The 18,803-nt window shown below is 39.6% G+C and overlaps 1 pseudogene; it reads right to left on the reverse strand.

The window, feature by feature from the left end:
- Positions 1-17,595: 17,595 nt before the first annotated feature.
- LOC104002379 (mesoderm-specific transcript homolog protein-like) lies at positions 17,596-18,456 on the reverse strand (annotated as a pseudogene).
- Between the last annotated feature and the right edge of the window lie 347 nt (positions 18,457-18,803).

An 18,803-nucleotide genomic window follows, 5' to 3' on the forward strand; every position in this document is an offset into this window, starting at 1 on the left:
ACATAGTACCTTATAGTGCTAATAAATGACTATGTTACAGGTTTATATATTTACTATAGTTTCTATTGTTACTTTAGAGTGCACTGCTTCTACTTATATATTAAAAAGTTTAACTGTAAAACAGCTCAGGCAGGTCCTTTTGGAGGTGTTCCAGAAGAAGTCATTGCTATAATAGGAGAGGACATCTCCATGTGTGTTATTGTCCCTGAAGACCTTCTAGTGTGACAAGATGTAGAGGTGGAAGACAGTGATATTGATGATCCTGAACTTGTGTAGGCCTAATGTGTATGTTTGTGTCTTTGTTTTTACCAAAAAAGTTTACAAAGTAAAAATTAAAACATTTTTAAACATAGTAAAAAAGCTTATAGAACAAGCATATAAAAAAAGAAAATACTTTTGTACAGCTATCCAAAGTGTTTGTGTTTTAAGCTAAATGTTGTTACAAAAGAGTCAGAAAGTTTAAAACAATTAAGTGGTTTGTTTTGCTCTGCTTTTTAGAGATGGGTCTTGCCATGTTGTGCAGGCTGGACTCAAACTCCTGGATTCAAGCAATCCTCCTGCGGACTCAGATGATCCTTCTGCCTCAGCTTCCTGAGTAGCTGGGGTAAAGCTTATAAAGTAAAAACTTTTAGTAAGCTAAAATCAATTTATGATTGAAAATAATATTTTTAAAAAATATAGTGTAGCCTAAGTGTACAGTGTTTATAGAGTCTACAGTAGTGTACAGTAATGTCCTAGGCCTTTACGTTCACCCACTATTCACTCATTGACTCACCCAGAGCAACTTCCACTCTTGAGACAGAGTCTCTGTTGCCCAGGCTGGAGTGCAATGGCATGATCTCAGCTCACTGCAACCTCCGCCTCCCAGGTTCAAGCAATTCTCCTGCCTCAGCCCTACTAGTAGCTGGGACTGCAGGCACGCACCACCACGCCTGGCTAATTTTTGAATTTTTGGTAGAGACAGGGTTTCCCCATATTGGCCAGGATAGTCTTGTGGTTGTGATCCGCCCACCTCGACCTCCCAAAGTGTTGGGATTACAGGCGTGAGCCACCGTGCCTGGCCACAACTTCCACTCTTGCAAGCTTCATTCATGATAAGTGCCCTATCCAGGTGTGCCATTTTTTATCTTTTATACCAACAGTCCCCAACATTTTTGGCATCAGGGACTGATTTCGTGGGAGACAATTTTTCTACGGATGGGGGTGGGAGATGTTTTCATCTGGCATTAGATTCTCATAAGGCGCGCAACCTAGATCCCTGCATGCGCAGTTCACAACAGGGTTCGTGTTCCTATGAAAATTTAAGCCACCGCTGATCTGATAGGAGTTGGAGCTCAGGCGGTAATGCTCACTCGCCCACCATTCACCTCCTGTTGTGCAGCCCAGTTCCTAAGAGGCCATGGACCGGTAGTGGCTATAGAGGTAACATGCTATATATAGAGGTTTGTAGCCTAGGAGCAGTAGGCTATAGTGTATAGCTTAGGTGTGTAGTAGGCTATGCTATCTAGGTTTGTGTAAGTCGCTCTATGATGTTTGCACAACCAAATAACCTAGTGACACATTTCTCAGAAGGTATCTTTGTCATTAAGCGATGCATGACTGTATATAAAAGTATACAGTAAAAATTCCCATGCAATTCCCTATCTGCTCATGTTCTTCCTCTCTTCCCAACATAGATAACCACGGTTATTAGTTTTTCCTATATCCTTCCAGACGCTATTATCCATATATGAGCCAGTACAAACACAACCATCTCACCCCCAACCTTATCAACCTTATTATGCAAATAGTAGAAGAGGTTTATTTATTTATTTCTTCATTTAACCCATTTTGGGGTTCTTTCCATATCAGTATGTAAAGAATTTCCCCAGCCTTTTCTTTAGCTGCCTAGAATTCCGTTGTATGTATATTCAGTGATTTATACATTCAAATTTTATCTTTTAATTTCAACTCTCTGGAGATGGCTTTTGGCGTCCCCCTCCATACCTTCTGGAAATAACTGCCATCCAGCAACTGGTAATTCTTTCTCTGTTCAAAGAGCAACAACATAAATAATGCTGACCCTTGGATTTGAGCAGTTCTGGTGTTCTGCCCATTGAGTAGAGCCAAGAGACACACACACACACACACACACACACACACACACACACACACACTCTCTCATCAGCAAGCTGCCTGTGCTCCCCTCAGCCAGGCTCTGGCTGTCAGTGAGCATGACAATGCTCCAAGCTTCCGTCTAGAGCTGAGCCTTGAGCCTGTGCAATGGGCCACTGCGTTTAGCTGTAAATGAGTGTGCCAGGCCCACTGCCACAGGCACTCCATTTGCCCCAGAGCCCAAGGCTGGCCCGCCCCAAGCAGCTCCTCTCCCAAGGCAGAGCTCCCTTCCTGGTCATAATGGACTCCTGAGTCCATGTGCTTGATTGAGTTCTTCTTAATTACATCCATTGATGTTGAAAAACACTCAGACCAAGAAAGAGACCAAAGAGACTGTGGGCACTTGTAGCTGCCAAACAGGCAGGTTTTCATACCATGGCCACTGGAGAGCTGCATAAAGGCCAGATGGTAAGTCACAGCATATGCTCCTGCAGAGGACAGCCTGAAGACACTCTGTGTGTAGACAGCCTGGAGCAGAAACGCCACCTGGGAAGCCCTGGGAACACAAAAGGATCAAAGCGGAGCACACTGGCGCTGAGTCCTGGAGTCACTCCAGGGGAGTCGGCAGCCCCAGGTGGCTGCCTCCAGAGGGCCTGACTGTGCCTTCCTGGGGCCAGGACCTTTTTCTCCAGTGCTGGTGCTCTTGATACTTGAGATATACCCTCTACTCACGGGCACACCTGAACACAAACATGCACTCACCTTCTGTGTGAAATACACATCATTTCTGAGGAATTTATCAGGGCCAGAAAGGACTGACACTCTCTGCTTTTAAGTAAGTCAATAAAAGTCGCATTTGGTTGTTAAAGGATTCATCCCAGGTCTTTCACATAGGTCCTCGGTAACAGTAATTTGGTTTCCAAACCGAAATAAATGTGTGTGTGTGTGTGTGTGTGTGTGTGTGTGTTCAGCTTTTGCAGTTTCACATGCCCATTTAAATGGAGAAGACTCCTACAGTCATTTCTGGTGGTTTGGCCATAAAACCCTCGGGTTTAGAAATGCTCTTGTTTAGCATTCTAAGATGTAGTTGCCTTACTCATACTAATTATGATAACAGCTAACACTTCCTGATTACTCACTTGGGGCCTATCACTTTGCTAAGCACCTTACATCCATTATCTCATGTAATCCCCATCAACAACCCTGTGATGTAGGTCCTATTATTATCCAAGTTTTACAGATGAAGAAGATGAGAATCAGAGAGGCTACATGACTTATCCAGTGTCACACAGCACATCCAAAGGGGACCTGAGTTGTCTGTCTCAGGAGCCACTATTGTCATCACAAAAAATTCATTCTGGAGCCTAGTTTTTGTCATAGATTGTTTAACAAACTATGGGGCTTCCTGAATTTGCTGAGTGTCAGGGGAGAGAAAAATTTTTCTTTGGGTTTAGCCATCTATCCATTGTAGAATTCTGCCTTTAAATTATATTCTACCTATGCACATCAGCCTTTCTTCTGCTTCTTTCGTCTAAAATAATGAAAACGTCGGTTAAGACTTTGAATAGATTCCATTTTAAAGGTATATTTGCACTGTACTCAGGAGTCTTCAGGCTGAAAAATCTTCCCAGTTTCATAGGGAAGAGTCCTGGTTCCCAGCTCTGTGCTTGGCTTTGGCTAGAGAAATACATTCATTCCTCCGTATTACAGTGGATTGTCTCTGACTCTCTTTTCCCTGTGAGCTATTGGAGAGCAGGAACCATGCAACATCCATCTTTGCATTTTCTGCATCTGGCATACAGCCCTGGCTCAGTAAATAACTGAAAGGTATTGATCATACCAGCGTCAGGGTAGAGATGAGATAAATCACCTTGCCTCTTCCCCTGGTTGTTACATATGCACGAGAGGTCTCTAAGAGGCCTGGAGAGCCAAGCCAAGTTCTACCAAATCCCTCTTTCTAGGACTTTTTGCTCTGTGCTTGGGAGGCTGGGTTCCTTTGCCTGGCTTGGAACCACCCAGCTGATATCAGGGGATCCTTAATAGCTTCATCATAAGGAAATTTGGTGCCCCAAAGAACTCCATCAATGGCAAACTATGGAATTTGAGACCACCATGGTCTTTACTTTCCCTATTCTTCCTCTATTGTGGCTACAAGGTGAAGGCGGGGATACCATTTCCGAATGTAATGAAAGGTTTTAATAGCTAGGCTTTGCTGATTTAAAAAATGCCACATTTTCTTTATCTTTCTCAACAAAATGAAGATCAGTTATATCCTACCTCCAGGTTAGTTGCTTTTGTACAAATTTTAGGTTAAGTTAGGGCTTGGTGAAAATTTTTCAGGAACTTTTGGAAAAACTCTGAAGTTTGGATTTCAGGCATGTCCAATTATTTTCCAGAGTGAACAAATTTTTTTTTTAGATTATCTACAATGTATCACTCCCAATCACCTTGTCAGAAATCAGAATGATTCAAATGCTAGTCTTATTTTTAATTTTTGTGGGTACATAGTAGGTATATATATTTATGGGGTACATGAGATGTTTTGATACAGGCATGCAATGTGAAATAAGTATATCAGAACATCATGGAGAATGGGGTATTTATCCCCTCAAGCATTTATCCATTGAGTTGCAAACAATCCAGTCACACTGTTTAAGTTATTTAAAAATGTAAAGTTACATTATTATTGACCATAGTCACCCTGTTGTGCTATGATATAGTACGCCTTATTCATTCTTTCTAACTTTTTTGTACCCATTCAAACGCTATTTCTACATGTCACCAGGAAAGCCCTAGAGTAGCATATCTACTAACAGGATTTCTAGGAGAGAATAATCTTGGGTGGATGGAATCATCTTATGCTGTCTTCCTCTTCCCATTACTCAATGGCTGAGTCTTAACCTGAAAAACTCTCACACTCATGCTTCAAAACCCAACTTAAATGCCACCTCCTCTAAGGAGTCTTCCCTGACTCCACCAGACACTATTAGATGATCCCACCTCTGTGTCTGTAGAAGAGTTTGTGTGTTCACCTTTCACAGCACTCGCTATTAATATATTACATTGTATGTGCTTTTCTCCCTGAGTGAACTATGAACTCCCTAGTTATTTTTATTGTTTCAAAGTTTTAAATGATAAAGGATTACATGCTCATGATAAAAAAAAAAAAGAGGGAAGAGGAAAAGGAGAAGGATGTAGAATAAGTGCTTTTCTCTCCCAACAAAGACCTTTAATATTTCTCAGAAGCAAACCCTCCCAAAAGTTTTTTGTGCATCTTCCTGAATTCATCTAGGTAAGTACAAATATAAATACAGAAATGCATTCCTTTTTCTTTAAAAAATAACATACATAGAACAATTCTCAATCACCATGATATTCTGGCACAGACACAGGGCTAAAACTACAATAGGTGATCAATTAACATATATTGACTTGAACTGGGGCCTCTGCTCTCCCAGCTGAACTACCCAAGGGATTGAAGTTACCTGGGATCTAGATAGTACCTCAACTGTTTCCTCTCCCCACAACCCCCAATCAGATACCAGGGAGATAAAACTCAAGGCAGTCAATTTTCCTACCTAGAAGCAGGAGCTTAGTAAAAAGACAAGAGAAGATGTATACTCATGGCTAAAATATGCACTGGTTTCAATCTTCTTTACCGCTGTATCCATTAAGTGTTCCAGATAATAGAGAACTGATTGTATCCTTGAAAACTGGACTGATGGTAAGGATTATTTGCTGTAAACTCAGGAATATACAGATTGCAAAGTGAAGTATGTTCTTTGTTTAGTTTACATATTAATAAGAACATTGTTAATTCCTTTTATTATTTATATTTTAAAGACTGCAGTGTTGTGCTGGTTGATTCTGTCATTTCAGTTTTTGTCTTTCTCTTTTCCATCTCAGTATCCCCAGCAGAATCATAACTTTTCACAGAGCCATCTAATTTCTTAACCTTAAAGCAGAAGAGAAACGTCTTTCAAATTTTCCTATGACAGTCAAGGAGTGGGGGTTGTGGAATGTATATACTTAGATGAATTAAACTCAGACCTTCTCCGGTTGGATGTTTGAGCCGCCCAGACAAAGATGAAGGTTAACATAGTTTAAGGATGAAATATAGACCATCCTGTGCAAAACCACTGTGTCGCAGTTTAATTAAAAGAATTCATTAAAGTGGTGCCCCATCCAGGGTAATTAGTATGCGTAATTTATGCGTTGCCTAATGCACAAGGGCAGTAGCCTGAATAATAAACTCAAGTTAACCTTAAGTGAAAGAGATTGAATGGTCAGATGTTTATTTAGCTCAGGTTTGCTCACGAGTTAAGGTTAAAGAGGTGAAATTCAGTTACAGTTAATTAATTAATTTCTCAGATTTTCTTCATGAAAATCTTGCTGGCTCAATTGGGTAAAAGTTTTGTCAAAGGCAGACAGCACTATTTTTATTCATCAGCTATTTTCTACCCTGTCCTCCAGCAAGTTAGTAACCATTTGAAAGAACACATTTAAGGGAACTGCAAAGAGAGAGAAAATACGAACACATCAAACCAACCCAAACAAACCCCAAGATAGGAGCAGATCTGTGATCTGTGCTTGCAGACAAAAAACAAAACCAGGACAGATTTAAGGAGGACATCATTATCAAAATGTTGGGACTGACTAGGATAATGTCCAGGTTTTTTTCAATTGTGAACCACATGTTTGAGAATTCATTTAAGTATTTGAGCTGCATGAGCTTTTGTTGACAACAATGGAAAGCGTCCATGCCTGGCATGTGCATAACATGTCGCAAATATGAACCAGTGGTTATTCAAGTTCCCTCTATTCCTTTGGTTAGAAATACTTTATCATGCCCCAATTCTGTGATGTAATTTTCATGGAATTAAACTTGAAGAGTTCAAAATTATGCAATTAATTGTATTCAGCTTCAATTATAACGACTTATTAATCAAGTCCTTTGGCAAGACACCTGGCACCCTACACAGTGGTTGTGGTGGGAAGCAGCTAGGCCTGAGGAACTTATTGGTTCATGTGAGCAAGCTAATTAGGTGAATTGTTGATTGATTGATTGCTTTATTGGTGGCTGCATGTAGGTAAGAGTGCTGAGGTGTAGAAGCTGGGATAAGTCAGGAAAGATCTAACTTAATTTGTACTGGAAAGACTGAAGGCTGTAATAAAATCATCTGATATTTATTGAGCACCAATTATGGGCAAGGCAGTGGGTTCGTCTCTGGGCTTCCATATTAAATTGAAGTATAAGACAGAGGTGTCTGGCCGGGCGCAGTTGCTCATGCCTGTAATCCCAGCACTTTGGGAGGCCGAGGCAGGTGGATCATGAGGTCAGGAGATCGAGACCATCCTGACTAACATGGTGAAACCCTGTCTCTACTAAAAATACAAAAAATTAGCCAGGCGTGGTGGCGGGCGCCTGTAGTCCCAGGTACTCGGGAGGCTGAGGCAGGAGAATGGTGTGAACCTGGGAGGCGGAGCTTGCAGTGAGCCGAGATGGCGCCACTGCATTCCAGCCGGGGCGACAGAGCCAGACTCCGTCTCAAAAAAACAAAAAAACAAAAAAACAAAAAACCACACACACAGAGGTGTCCTTCCCTCACTCTCACCTTGACCTCCCAGGATGCTAAGACAGAAGCACAAGCAAATACAAAGAGCCACACAGAGTTACATGAGCACTAAGTAATGAACTCCATTTACTGAAGAGCATTTCTACTTTATAGAACTGCCTTTCCTCCATTCCATATCGTTCCAGTGGGCTGCCAATCACCCCCATCCATCTGCCCACATGTTGGGCACCTGACCCAGGTTAGGTCAATCAGATCTTTTGTAAATTTGGATCTTGAGTGGAGACAGACAAGGTGGGGGGAGGCAGTTGGCACTGTCACCCAGTGGCCGCCGCCAAGGAGCTGCTGGGATTCCTGGGGCTGCCACGGTTCCTTCCCAAAAAGTGGTTTTCAGCCCTTCTCTTTTGTGATCTTAACAGTGTCTCGGAAAAATCCTATTTGCTGTTTGTCAGCCAGAGTTAGTTCCTGAGGCACGAAATCGAAGACTCCTGATAAAGACAACGAATGCTCCCGAATTTGAGAGATGAAAGCCCTTCCTTATTAATGTAATAGTTGGAGTGGTGCTGAGGAATAGTGTAGAGAAATGGCCAGATGCACTGGATTCTGGTCTGGGTTGCTGAATACTTGCTGTCTACAAAGTACTGAGCATTCAGAATATGCAACCTTGCAGATACACAACAAATATCCCCATTTTATAGATGGAGGAACTGAGGCTCGGGTAAGCTCTAAAACTTACCCGAGGCCGCAATGCTAGCAAGTAGCAAAGCTGAGATTTGAACCTAGGACTTTCTGACCTCAAAGCCTGTGGTTCTCTAGCTTGTGGCCTTGGGCAAACCATTTAGCCCCTATGGCTGCAGGTTCCTTAGTGGTAAAATTTGGATGACACCAGCTGCCCTGACTCCCCCACAGAGCTGTTGTGAGGATCAAAGGGGAGAATGTCTGTGAAAGCACTTTAAAGCCTGTGACACTCTCCAAATACTTGTAAAGGCTTCTAATTGTTAGGCGGAGCTCCAGCTAGGATGGGCAAGATTCTGAGAGGTGACAAAGGAGAGATGGGTACAGGGTATGATCACAGACACTGGATGCTGGGGGGAACTGGGGACATCTTGGTACATAAAGAGTCACTAGGGAGGTTGGGGCCAGCAGCTGGAGGGCAGCAGAATTTGATTTACCCATCCAGAACAATTAATACTGGAGCCTGGGGAGCTCGAAGTTTGAAATAGATGGTTTGAAGCCCAACAAAAGGAAGTGCTACTTTGCAGATAGTGAGTAAAGGAAAGTTCTCATCTTGAAGAGGTCAAGGCGTTTGCACATAAGTCCGTCATTTCATCAAGTCTTTACCAAAACCTTAGGAAGTTTGTGTCATCCCCATTTCACAGCTGAGATTCTGAAGCTCAGCAGAATGAAGAAACATGCCTAACATCAGAGTAGAAAATACAGGAGCAGACTTTAAACCCTAGCCTTACTGAGCTTTCCACGTAGTCTCTAGCTTCTTCCGATTCTCCCTCCCACCTCCTCTCCTCACCCACAACTCATTAGCTGGAAAGAAAATGTAGACGTCCTAGTCTCACTGAATGAATATGCTGTGTGGCTTTAGATTAATCATGTAAACTCTCTGAACTGTAGGTTTCCCCATTTGTATGACGATCTGGTTGAACTCTAAAATATTCTGCAAGCATTATCTCCCCTGAGGCCTTACTCAGGGGGGAAAAAAAAAAAAAAAAAAAAACAACCTTTCGTATGCATAAATCTCTACCCTTGAAGATCCAGCCCCCGGTGCTCCTCAGCTGCATCCTAAACCACAGGTGGTAGAGTTTTATAGAGCTGGTTGCATCACCCAAAGGAAACTTCCTGTAGCTTTTGCAGTAGCCTGAAAAGAAACCATAGGTCCAATACATTGCTTTCACCGATGATAGTTTTACTGATCACATCAGTACCTTAGTTTGGGGTGATCTGAATGTTTTTCCCTTATTAGGAGACAATAAGTCTCCTAATCCATCTGACATTCTTCATCTGGGGAGACATTGCCCTTCTTGTTTTTTTTTGTTGTTGTTGTTGTTTTTTGAGACAGAGTTTCACTCTTGTCGCCCAGGCCGGAACGCAATTGCAACCTCCACCTCCTAGGTTCAAGTGATTCTCCTGCCTCAGCCTCCTAAGTAGCTGGAATTACAGGCGCCTACCACCATGCCTGGCTAATTTTTGTATTTTTAGTAGAGATGGGGCTTCGCCATGTTGGCCAGGCTGGTCTCAAACTCCTGACCTCAGGCGATCTGCCCACCTTGGCCTCCCAAAATGCTGGGATGACAGGTGTGAGCCACCGTGCCCAGCCTGACATTGCCCTTCTAGTTTTACCATTTGTCCCTTTGCCCTGTTGCCCATTTCTCCTTAGAGACTAGAACATGTTAGCCTCCCAAGGATAATAATGGACAAATGGACAGGAATGAAAATAATTACCCAAAATTGGAGGTGATAACTTCATGTTCAATAGCAAAACTTCCTACTAAGGATCTATTTGCACAACCACCCTTGGCAGAATTACTGTATGCAGAGATGACTTTATCCCATCCTAAAATCACAAAAAGCACTGTCACCTTAAAAAGCATCACTGTAAGCAAGCTCACAGTGTTTAGTTTTGAGAGAAGTATCTCACCGACAGTGTTTTTATTGTCACTTTCTGTTCCTTTTGCGTAAGATTGTAAACCGCGTGAAGGCAGAGGCTCTTGTTTCTCGTTCACTAGAGTAGTGCCTGACCCATAGGAGACAATATATATTTGTTGATTGTTCCAACTTTCACTCATACAAGATTGTTAAAACTAGAGACTTATGAATTTCAAAAGTGATCCAGGCGTGAGGGAGATAAGGGAAAAGCATCCTGTTTTCCGGTTCAGTTATGTCTATGATTACACCAAAGCAAGGGGCCCCACACCATCACAGCACACACAGCATGGGCTTTGGGTTCAGACTACAGCTGCATTCCAGCCCCTTCACTGATTAACTGCATGGCCTTGGACAAGTCACTAAATCTCACTGAGTCTCGATTTTTCATGTACAAGGTGGGTAACAATAGACAGGACTGTTCTGGGGAATAATTGAGATCCTTTCTTTGAGATCCAACTATCTAACAAAATGCCTGGCACTCTAACAATCGGTTCTCACTCTCCTACAGTCCAAGTTGTGGTGTCCAATAAAGTGGCCACTAGACACATGTGGCTATGGAGCACTTGAATGAGACTACCGCGGCTGAGGAATTACCATTTTAATTGTATTTAATTTTAATTAAATTTAAACACTGAAGAATTGTAAAATTTTTTTCCCTCTTCAATACCATTTTATCTTATTTTGATAAGACAGCATTTCACCTTACCCATTGCATTGCATAAGGCATCGTTATGATGCTGTAGTGCATGTATGGGACACTAGTATTTTTTCTAATATTATTCACAAACACATCACTGATCGAATCAGTGGACAGATTGACTCCATTCAAATGATTTTCTTCTATGCACTAATATAACAGTATAATGCATTTATTTGGATATTTCATGCAGACAGCTCCAGTTATAGCAATCCCTATGTAAACTGTAATTGGTAATTAAATCGAAATACTTAGTTTAATTATAATATAATTAAATTATGCTTCTAGTTAGAAAAAATAAGTATGGGCAAATTTTCAAATTTAAAATGAAGGCGTACTACGGATATGGAATTGAGTGGAGATGCAGAAGCTAGTCCCAAGACCCGAACAGTAAAGAATAAAAGAGACTGGAAGAAAGTGTTCCAAATCTCACAACATATGGCAATTGCAGTTGGCTGCCACAGAGTCAAACAAAAAAGCTGTTAAGAAAAAAAAAAAAAAAAAAAAAAGGATAATAACGCGGACAATATTAAAAGCTATTTAAAGCAAACACACATTGAATTTGATAAGAGGTTTCTCTCAATAACTAAATAAGAATTGAAGAAATTAGTCACCTGCAATCAGTATTAAATGTCCAACAAAAATGTCTTAAGCAATTCTTGACAAGATCTGATCTTGTAACGCTGGTCAGGTATACAATGGCTTGAATTCTTTCACAAAAATCCAAACTAAACCAAACCCGAACCCACATGTGTAGATGGAGAGATGGTAAAAGAAATCATTTCGGTTGTGGAAATTTTTTTAGAAAATTAGGAGGAAAAGACTAAAAGATATTTTACAAAAGCAAAATTTCAATTAAGCCATCAAACAAGTGACTGTAGAATGAAAGACTAACAGTGTCAATGATCAACTGACTCAAAATGTGAAAAATGAGAAGGTCCTTTTTTTTAAAGCTTTAGATAAGCCATATAGAATAAGAGACTGTGCCCAGTTAATACGGGACACATTTGGTTACATTTTTGTTTAAAAACACTTCCAAATTTACTTAGAAATGGTGTCTCCGACCTAAAGAAAAAAATCAACTCAATGTGTAGATAGCTTTGAATATTTTAGATATGTCAAAGAAGAGTTTCAACTAGATAAGAAAAAAAATCCAGTTTTATCAACAAGACAGATGATGGCCCTGCTATGTTAGGTCAAAAATCTAGATTTATCAGAATTTTAAAACAAGAGACAGATTTTTCCCTTATTGCTTCACTCCATTGTGTGACACACACTGAAAATATTTGTGCTAAATTTTTTTTAATGAAAAGTATCACGGACACAGCTGTTAAAAATCATTCAGTATGTACATGTTGTAAACCACGAGTATATGGAACTATTGAAAGAAATAGAAAATGATATATTTAATGATTGTGTACTCTTTACTAATGTTGACTGCTTAAGAGTTGTGGAAGAGTTTTATAAAGATTTACAATACTAGTAACCCCAGTTTAAGACTGTCTTGAAACTAAAAGAATAATTAAAGTAAAAAAAAAATGGCAGCATGATTTATGGTTTCTCAACTATATCAGACTGCACACAAATGATCTAAACGTAAGTTCTACAGAAAGCAAAAAGAATTTATATTGAAATATAAATTCTTCATAAAGCAAATTAGTGATGTTTTTACACATTTTTTAAAAGCATGAATTGAGATGCATATTTTAATTGTAATCAACTGTTAGGTAAATTGGCAGCAAAAATTACAAGAAAAACGTGAACATCACTATGTTTATATTGATAAATTTAGAATTGCTTTTCAACTTATGCAATACTCTTTTGAAATCAATGTTAATATTACGAGTTGATATAAGAATTAATTTATTTAACTTGGACAGATGTAGTTTTAAAATTGATATGGTTTTGCTTCAGAGTCAAATTAATTATTTGAAGCAAACACATGAACCGGTTTTAGAAATAAAAATGCAAACACTAAGGGAAAAATGTTTTGGTACAAGATTCAGTTATTGGAAAATTTTTAAGTACATTTGGAACAACTTGAATATGTGAATCCACTTTTTCAATTGTAAATTTTATAAAATCTAAGTATCGTTCAGGTATTTCTGATGAAACTTTAACAATTGAATTGAGATGTATCTAAGTATAAAACACAGTGGAGTTCCAAGACTTACTATGAAGAAAATAATGTAAAATATCTTGTTAATCATTTTTATTTTATATATATATATATTTTATACTTTAAGTTCTAGGGTACATGTGCTTATCAGATGTTGAGATGATCATAGTTAGGATATATTGGGTTAAATCAAATACAATATTAAAATTAAGTTTCTTATTTCCTTTTTACTTACTTTAATGCTGCTTCCAAAAACTAAATTATGTGTGTGACCTGAATTAGATTTAAATTGGACAGTGGGAGTCTGTAGGTACGAACACTACGCCACATATAGGGCTACCTCCCCCCACCACCTCAAAGGCTCCAAGATTTCTTCTTCACAGTGTTCCATCTGAGTCTGCGATTTCCTGTGTGAAAAGGACAAGTCCTGTCCTGCCAATTTAACCTCACTCCATATTTACCCATTTGCTTTTTAAAAATAAGTATACCGTAATTCTGTAATAATTTTCAAGTTTTGTTTTTATTTTCTTCAAAATTAGATTTTCACATAATTTATAGAATCAAACAATTCTATAAGACTTATTCCAAAAAGATTATCCTACTATCCAACCCTCGACCACCACCTATTCTCTTTTTCAATAGCAACCAGTTTCAATTATTTTAGCTGTTTATTTGTTATTTACCTCCACATATAGAAATAACAGCCTTGTGTTTCCTACCTTTTGAATTTTCAATTTTAGGTATCATATAGGGAAAATAAGGATTTAGCTCTTATTCATGATCTCCCATTCCTTTATCACAGACCACCACACCACCATTACTACCACCCACATTCACACAAACTGTCTCATGATCCCTTCAATATAATTATATCACACTTCTGTTTAGGTTAATACTGTGTTTCCATTAGTATGACAATTTCAACGTTATTCATAGCATTGAACCTATAGATATGAACGATATATAGTATAATATCTTTACTTTTCCTTTCTTGCACAATTTTGTTCTTCCTAAAGTAATGCTTTTTTTTTGTTGTTTAGTTTTCTATTTGTTACTAATTCAGCCTCTATTTTCCCCTAATAACCTCAAATCTTTCCTCTCTGTATTCAGACACACCAGCGTGTTCTATCGTTTTCTTTACTTGGATTAATCTCTCCTGGCATCTTCTGACCTGCCCCACTATAGGCCTGTTTCACACTCTATTCCTGGGAATTCATTTCACCAAAGTTTTGAGAATTTCTTTGACTTCTTTCTTCTTGGATCCAGTGTCTTTATGCTTTTATTCTTGTGCAGCACATTACCTACTAGCTAGCTTCCTGGGAAAAGGTACATGAGATGTAATTTTTGTGAGCTCCTGAAAGCCCATATTTTCTTTGGTCTACAGCCTTTCTTTATTGATAGTTTAGTTGGGCATAGAAATCTAATGGGAAAATATATTTGCTCAGGATTTTAAAAGATATTGCTCGATTGTTTTCTAGCATCTGGTGGTGGTGTGAAATCTGATCCTTGATTCTTCATATGTGGCTTGTTTTATTTTTCTCTCTCTTTTTCTCTCTGAAAGCTTATAGATTTTTTTTCTTTATCCTATGATCTGAAATTTCACAATGATATGACGCATTGTCCTCCATTGTTTTCTGGAATTCATATTATTCAAATGTAGGATCTAATAAGGGGGAAGTAACGTAATTATCTTGTATTTTCTCTCATTTATTTGATCTTCATTTTTAAAGGTTTTTTTTGCTTTATTTTAAGAAAGATTTTCTCAACTTTATCTTATGAGCTTTCTATTGAATTTTATTTATATACTATACTTTTAAGTTTCAAAAGGTATGTCATGGTTGGAATGTTTTTGTCGCCTCCAAAACTCATGTTGAAAATTAATTCTTAATGTAACAGTGTTGGGAGATGGGGCCAAATGGGTAGAGCACTCATGAATGGATTAATTACTCTACAAAAAGAGTAAAAAGAGCTTCTGAGAGTGAGTCACCTTTCTTCTGCTCTTCTGCTATTTGAGAAATGGCATTCTTTCCCTCTGGAGGATGAAGACTCCAAGGCACCATCTTGGAATTGGAGACCAGGCCCTCCCAAGACACCAAACCTGTTAGCACCTTGAGCTTGTACTTCCCAGCCGCCAGAACTATGAGAGAATTTATTTCCATTCTTTAGTAAATTACTCAGTCTCATTATTCTATTATAGCAGCACAAACAACCAAAACAAGTGTTCCTTGTTCTTTCTTTTTTTTTTCACAAAACCTCTTCTTATTTCATGAATCCTTTTATATTTCAGAGGCTGTTAATAATAGTTTCTTTTTTCTTTCTGAAGTCTGAAGTTTCATCTTCCTGCTTTGTCTCTACTTCTTCCAAGTTTTCTTGTTTTCTGTTAGTTGTTTTGATTTCAGTCATTCATGTTATAGGCTTCCTTAGGTGTTTACTAGTTCATAGCTGTTTATTCATATTTAAAAATGGGATTAAAAAAAAAAACTGATTGGAAAATTTGTCCAAATGGGTGAGACCTGCTGACTGTGGTATTCTGACTGAGTCATTCATGTGGGACAACCTTGATGCCAGTATCTTTTTTTTTTTTTTTTTTTGAGACAGAGTCTTGCTCTACTCACTGAGGCTGGAGTGCAGTGGCATGATCTCAGCTCACTGCAACCTCTGTCTCCTGGGTTCAAGCGATTCTCCTGCCTTAGCCTCCCAAGTAGCTAGGATTATAGGCGTGTGCTACCACGCCTGGCTAATTTTTGTATTTTTAGTAGAGACAGGGTTTTGCGATGTTGTCCAGGCTGGTCTTGAACTCCTGGCCTCAAGTGATCTGCCCACCTCAGCTTCCCAAAGTGCTGGAGTTACAGGCATGAGCTACTGCACCAGGCCCAATGCCAGTATCTTTAGGACTTTTTCCTCTTAGATTAGTTGGATTTTTTTTTTGTCACAATTCATTTTTATTGATAGAAAATAAACACTTATTCCAGTTTCAAAGTTGTTATACTTGAAGTTGCTATTTTAAAAATATGAATTTTAGGGCTGGGCACGGTGACTCACGCCTGTAATCCCAGCACTTTGGGAGGCCAAGGAGGGCGGATCACAAGGTCAGGAGATCGAGACCATCCCGGCCAACAGGGTGAAACCCCGTCTCTACTAAAAATACATTAAAAAATTAGCCGGGCGTGATGGTGGGCGCCTGTAGTCCTAGCTACTCGGGAGGCTGAGACAGGAGAATGGCGTGAACCTGGGAGGCGGAGCTTGCAGTGAGCCGAGATCGCACCACTGCACTCCAGCCTGGGTGACAGAGCGAGACTCCCTCTCAAAAAAAAAAAAAAAAAGAATTTTAAATAATCACTTAATAATCCTGCTTTCACTAAGACAGTAAAATGTGGCTTTAAAAAAAAGTATTCAGCACCATCTGCTTATAGATCTTTCAGAATTTGTTCTTAATGTTTCTGGAACTTTCCTGTCTGTAAAGTACAGGAATAAATGAGCTACATAAGAAAGCCTCTCTGGCACAGGCAATGGGAAGTTAAGCAGTCATCATAAAGGAATCAATGTACATTCTGCGTGGTGATTTGGACTACAGAACAGTCTCTTCCCTTCTATGGTAGCTCAAGAGAGACATGCTTCTAAGCACTGAGGTATGACGAGTCTCAGATTGTTATTTGCTGCTAGAATTGGTCTTCCCAGCTAGTAATAGTAAATCTCTGGCACAGGTGTTATTGGTCCTTAATGTCCTGTAATTTTAGGAAATTCTGTAAATAGTTTTGATTTAGTTCAATTCATTCAGAAATGAAGCATGTTTAATTAAGTTCACTACTCTGACAGAGTAAGGATATGTTGGTTTAGCATCCTTATAAAATATATGTAATGTGTAGGTAAATCATGGTCCTAAATCATACTTAGAACACTACATTATTTAAACCAATATGTCTTTTAACAAAATGTTTATAATTAAAAACAGCTGATGAAACTATATCCAAAGGTATAACAAAGGAGACTGAGCTCTGTGTTGCTTAAAGAACTTTTAAAAAGCCATTCAAGGAGGGGTAAAGAAACCCACTTCTCATTCTCATTGTAGAATTCCTATTGGGGCTGGACCAGAAATTAGCACTTCTAAATACTTCAGACAAGTCCAAAGTGTTAAAAAGCCTTCTAGGCAAAAGAACGTCTTTCTGCATCAGTGAGTAGCAGTGCTCACCAGAATTTCCTAATAACACAAAAACAAAGGCAAGTCTGTACATTTGATCAGATGTCAAAGAAATGGGAGGCAGACTATTATCTCAGCCTTAGTCAGAGCTCCTGCTGGCTTCTTCCTACATACTGTTCACCAATTTGAGTAAAGTGGACTTTGTGAGAGAATAGTGTTTGATGGCTAGGATGTCTTTTGGGCATTTCTTCCTAAGTGGAATACACAACATATAAGCGAGTAGGGGAAATAATAGAGGGAAGCTACTCTTTCCAGCTCAGAAGGAGTTGGTGATGCCCATATATACATTAGAGAAGCCCATGGGATCCTCTAGCTGTGGATAGTGGCTAATACGGTCATCCAGAATCGACACTGTGGACTGCAGCAGCATTTTCCTGTACAGCTCCAAAAACTCCGGATAGGGATTTACAGGATCCAATGGCCCATAGATACAATGAATGGAGATAGTTTCAGAGGCAAGAGCTCCCACCTAGTGCTTTCTAAACTGCTTCCTCTGATTGATGTACTCTAAGAGACTGTCAGAGATGAATTCCTGTCATTATTGCCGACCCCTTTCCACATGTCCCACAGCTTATTTTCAAAGGGCTGAGTATATGGCCCAAAGACTGGCGTGAGACCTCGAGAGAATACAAAGAAGTTCATCAGCCGCGTGAGGATGGGTGACAGCACACCTCCATGTTTGAGTAGCTTTTGGAGAAGGAGTAGACAGTGAGTCTCAGGAAAGATATCTCCAGTTGACAGACAGATGCCACAAAAGGGCTTCCAGGATGCTGGCCTGCTCAAATATGGAATAGTGATATGGTCTCAGTTTGTTACTGAAGCCAAAGCCTAAGAAATCAAGGACAATCACTCAATGAAATCTCAAGGTCAGACTTTCCCAAATCTTGTACCAATCATAGCTGGATGTTGGAAAGCCATGTAAAAGAACAACTATCTCTGGACTTCCAACCACATCCACAGAGTCTTGGTAGAAGATAGGCCATCCCTTATAAGTGAAAAACTTGCCTGAAGACTTCCATGAGTGAAGGGCAAGGGAGAGCTGAGGGGGTGGGATGTGCAGGTATGTGGCAAGCAGGGGCACTTTCAACAGACCCACCTTGACCTACCATCCCCTCATCCTGATTCAGGTTAAGACCTGGGCTGCAGGACTTCATGTTTGGGGAAATCAGTTGTGCATGCTGGTTAGTTGGATTTCTTAGTGTAGAGTCTTCTAATCTCCTGTCTAGAGGATCTAAAGCTGACTGCCAGCATTCTAGAAACAAAATAAGTGAAAGGGTTGAAGAGGGAGAGGAGAAGTTTAAAAATTCAGCATGTACATTTTCACTAAATCTCTATCCTCAATTGTCCTAATGTCTCATAGCCCTCAGTCCTCTTACTAGAGAGAACAAACCTCAAAAATTCTGCTTAGGTGATACTAAGGCTATCATTCTAATAAATGGAATTGGTAAGGAGATTCAAAATCTA

The sequence above is a fragment of the Pan troglodytes genome, chromosome 16 (assembly GCF_028858775.2).
Source record: "Pan troglodytes isolate AG18354 chromosome 16, NHGRI_mPanTro3-v2.0_pri, whole genome shotgun sequence".
Taxonomy (NCBI): Eukaryota; Metazoa; Chordata; class Mammalia; order Primates; family Hominidae; genus Pan; species Pan troglodytes.